Source organism: Rhipicephalus sanguineus, chromosome 10 (genome assembly GCF_013339695.2).
Source record: "Rhipicephalus sanguineus isolate Rsan-2018 chromosome 10, BIME_Rsan_1.4, whole genome shotgun sequence".
Classification (NCBI taxonomy): domain Eukaryota; kingdom Metazoa; phylum Arthropoda; class Arachnida; order Ixodida; family Ixodidae; genus Rhipicephalus; species Rhipicephalus sanguineus.
Genome location: NC_051185.1, coordinates 79,716,056 through 79,720,866, shown reverse-complemented (window position 1 = coordinate 79,720,866; position 4,811 = coordinate 79,716,056).

Genomic DNA, 4,811 nt, shown 5'->3' with positions numbered 1-4,811 from the left:
GGGCAAGGCTCTCCCTGCGCAAATATAAGAAGCGAGCGAGCTCGCCGACGACTTTTAAATCCGCCCGTCACGCTCCTAGCGCAATCTCGCTGGTAATGAAGAAACGCTTATAAGCGCCTAGCGTCTCTGAGTCAGTCCAGCGGTAAAGGGTGTGTATATAACGCTCGCCGTTATCTACGTGGAGGATCTGCGTTTCGTGGCGTAGTGGTTAGCGCCACTCGCTACGGAGCAAGAGGTCCCTGGTTCGATTCCGCGCTTCGGAAGCATTTTTCTTTGGGGCTTTTATATATATATATATATACATACTGATACATATACGGTGCAGGACGGCGGTGACGGCGACGGCGACGGCAAAATTCAGCCGAGACTGTCCATATAATTGCTATCGCAATAAAAACTTGGCCGTGTATCTGCGTGCTTCGCTGCAAATTTCGTGGAAAGACGATAGTCTTCTACTGGCCGTACTACATGAGTTCTCTACGTTGAATCGCCGCATCGGGCTCATAGCGTCGCATATACAGCGCAGCCAAAAAAAACCTAGCATTTTCAGTGCAGCCTATGAAACACTAGGGTCTTTAGAACTATGTATCTATGTATTTTCTAGAAAAGGTACACACCGCCTAATACTTATGTATTGGTGTTGCGCATCAGATATGCATAACATTTGCTTTTTGATCGACAATGTTCACAAGTATGAACGGCGCTACCAGTTCAAGATGGCTGGCCGTTCCGCAAGTGGTTAAAATTTGGCCGGGTGGCTGAATCGGGTGAGAGACAGGCAAAAAGAAAGACAGACAGACCAAAATTTTTGCGCTGAAGTTCCCCAAGAAAGACTATCGTCTTTAAAAATTACACCATCTCCCGCTAAAGGGGAACATGAGGCGATGCGAAGGCGGAGCACTTGCACGATCGCGTTCCGTTGGCGTTCGTTGTGCATGCTACCGACCTCGGTCAGATTGTTATCGAACCGAATTCGGTCGCACACGTTGCAGCTGTGCTCGACGGTCTGGTCGTGGAATTCGCGCTGGAACAGGGCGTCGGCACCGTCGAAGCCCGGGCGCTGAAATTGTCTAGCGAGGCGTTCTGCACGGGCGTTGGACTCGCGTCCTCTGTCCGCAGCCGACGAGCTGGCTCGACGCTGACGCTTGGCTTCGACGTCGGCGTTGCGTACGGCGGGGTTTGCTTGCCGACGCTGCCGTTGCATTTCGGCATGACGAGCCCGCGTTTCATCCGTAGCAGTTTTCCGCCGGCGTTGCCGTCTGCGCTGGGCTTCCCTAGCGTAGAGCTCGGGGTCCGCTTGGCGACGTTTACGTTGCCCTTCGGCGCGTGGAGCCTCCCGATGCTCCACCGGCTGCTCCACGATCTCGGCAGGCGGTAAGTGGAGAGGGGAAGCGGAGAAAAGGTGTGTGGAGACAGTTTGCGCATGCGCAGTAAGGGTGGTCACGCTGCACACCACCGCCGTATTGAACTCCGCCATTAGCTGCTTGGCATCTAAAAAAATGCGGGCGATTATAACGTTAAGCTACCCCGCAATGTTTCCTTCCGCATTGGTACGTTGTTAGCTCCTTATGATCGGTTGAAATTTTCTGGGTCATGCAGACGGCAACTGTTCGTAACGCGATGCGACGAATGACACGAAAACGATCCATCGTGTAGTGACCACTTAAACGTGCCTACGTAAAAAAAAAGAGAATAAGCGATTTCCAATACGGCATATTGTTGGCCATTGATTCTTCGGCGCGTTCATCAAAAAGTTTCATTATGCCATAAAATCGTCTACTTTTTACGCGACGTCAGAAATCTATGAGATATAGCGGGTTTAAAATGACGTGTATACACTAAACAGCGCAGTAATATGCTGAATATTGACGAAACGTTTTTTGGAATAGCCGGCCAGTGTCTTACCCTGAGCGTAATACAAGAAAGCTGACCGCCGATCACATTGGCAGTGGTTACTTATAGCTGCAGGCGAGATGGATTCATATGATCATAACAAATATTTTCGATTGTAGTACAACGATGTTGAGATCTTTGTGCGCGTATATAACTTTGTGAACGCATACTTGCTAAGAGAGAGGGAGAGAGAGAAATAAACAGCACTGCACTTTGGTGCTTCGTTGCCGTCCGAGTTGTATTTAACGCTGTACAAGTAAATTCAAGATGAATCAAGGCCAACTAGCCCGGCTGTCAATTCAGTCTCCTTAGTCCGGAAAACTGTGGTCCCTGACGATCTGCCTGGTTCGATAGATCAAGGTGCGGGCCATGCTTGAAAGCTGGACTTCCCAATGTGCTTGAGTACACTGCCTTGGTCGTCCCCTTGTTGCAAGCCGTCGCCATCGCTGCAAGCTACGTTATGATGTAAGTAACGCCACAAACAGGTTATACGGACAGTTAAGTGGAAACACTTTTAACTTTTCCGGTTCGGCCGAGCTAAAAGAGTCATTGCTTACAGATGCTTGGATACTATACTTTTTCGATGAAAGAATAATAACTGAGCGGAACAGGAAGAGGTTCGATCGGTTTATCACATGTTTACTGGTTCCCACCAGTATTTGCGTCGTCGATGACTCATATTTCAGCTCAGCTACCGAAAAAATAAAAGTACAGAGCTCGTGCTCAGCGGTAGCATTCTCTGCAACGACGGAGCGCAACGCATGAAAGCGTGGAATAAGCAGCTTGCACCGCAGATAGCTTCACACTGCGTGATCATGAGACAAGGAGGACAATCTTCACCGCAGAAGCGTAGGACAAATTTCATTACATAATTACCTCATTGGTGTGTTGAAGAAAGACTTCGCCTGAGTTGTTGGTTTCCCAGTGTGCAGCCGACAGTGACCACTGTCGAATGTGGGGTGGCTCCGCCGCTCTAAATTTTCTCAGTAGGGGGGCTTGTGCCCCCCTTGCCCCCCGGTAGTTACTCCTATGGACGTAGGAAGTGTGCGTGACACAGATTGTGTTTTGCCTTACCTAAGTAGCAATATTCGAGCACGATTCCTTTTGAAGCACAGGTCAGGAACAGCCGCTACGTATGAGCAGGTCGTTTTCGAACCGGATGGAAAAAAAATCAACTTTTTCAAAAGGTAGGGACCAACGCGCAGGTAGTTGTACTAATTTTCAATAAAGTAATGTAGCGTGTTGTGCGCAAAGGTTTACTGGCTTTCTTAAAGTTATTAAATCTATCGCTCTGGTGAGGGCTCGAACTTTACTGCTCAGAAGCCGCGGTAACTTTGGCCCTAGGAAGTTTAAATGCGTTGGAATTTCTGCGCTTAAAACGTGGCCCAACTGGAGGGAGCACTCGACCAACGTGCCGCCTGTCCCCTCTAGTCTGGTCATAGTCTACAAAACTAGAATATTTATCCACCATTAGCGCAATGAGAATTTCTAAAACAAATTAAGGTTTCTTTGTGCTGTATGTACTACCGTACCGTTTACTTTACATTATTAAAATTCCGTGTTTTTTGAAGCCACAAATCCGATCTCTATGCAAAACACCACACAATGTGCACGTCGGCTAGGTTTCCTATTGGTGGCTACTTTGCGCCAAATTGGCTACTTTACCATGTTGTCTGTCGACCAAATTTTCAAGTTTGTTGCATGGCTACGTTTTGGCGACTTTTGAACTGATGTTATGGCGCATTAAGCAGCCGTTTTTTTCTCATCATTTGCAGATAAAATACACTGCTTCAGCCTTTCCCGTGATGTCGGGCGATTCGCGCACGTGTCCTCCCGCCACCGACAGGCTGGTGTACATCGAGGCACCCCGACGCGAGGCGCGTCTAGCCTGCAAATTCAGAATAAGCAAATCTGTGTGCATCTTGGCAAACACGTGATCACCATGCTGCTCACGTTGTCCGCCGTCTATGCTAGCTGATGCTACTCGCAAGTTCCTAATTGTGATGTGCAGCGTGTGTTATGTGAACTTGACAGACAGCTATGCGCAACAAAATGAAGCTAGGCTGTTCACAGCCCACTGGTATTATTAAACTCTACACAGAAAATTCGGTCAGCGCCTTCAAAAAAAAAGCTCCTCGAATGTTCCTTTTTCTTACAGACAATTGTGGGTTGAATTCTTCCATATTTGCTCTGTATCTGCCAAGAACTCCGTCTTCTGTAAGTAAACTATATGCAGGCGCATTAGTTATATAGCAGACGAATTTATTATAATTTGAAGGCAAAGGCGAAGCAAGTGGGGAAAACTAGTGCTCTTATTTCTATAGTTTTGCTTATTTACAATGGCATTATTTATTGTTCAATAGTTGACAGTTCGCGCTTGTCTGTTGTGTTTCCCTTTGGTCCTCAGGTTGTCTGGCGTGGCATATTCATTATTGTTCAAGAGTGAAAGTTCTACCCATATTGTTTCTGTTGGTTTGGCTACAAATTCGGCGATAAATAAATGGCATGGCTATTTTGGCTACTTTTAGCTTCAGATCTGGCTCGCTTTTAAATACGCCAAATGGCAACCCTGGCGTCGTGGCCGCGAAAAACAGCTGAGGTGAGAGGGATGGACCGAGCGTGATTGCTGTTGCGCGTGACTGCGGAACACAAATCTACGGAGGGATTGAGTGGATCGGCACCAAAGAGAAAATAAACGAGGTACTTTTCCCGTTCCCGCGATATCTTTTCGTTGTCATTTTTTTTTTTTTTTTGCCGTCAGTCGTGAATAATACCCTCCATTAGCGCGTCTTTCATCTCATTTCAAAGGCAGTTCACAGTGTTTTGGACGAGGCGAAAGTCCTTATGCGAATGTTTCAGTGTCATAATTTTGGGTAGAAGCACACTGAAATATTAAATTCAAAATCTGAAAATATAAC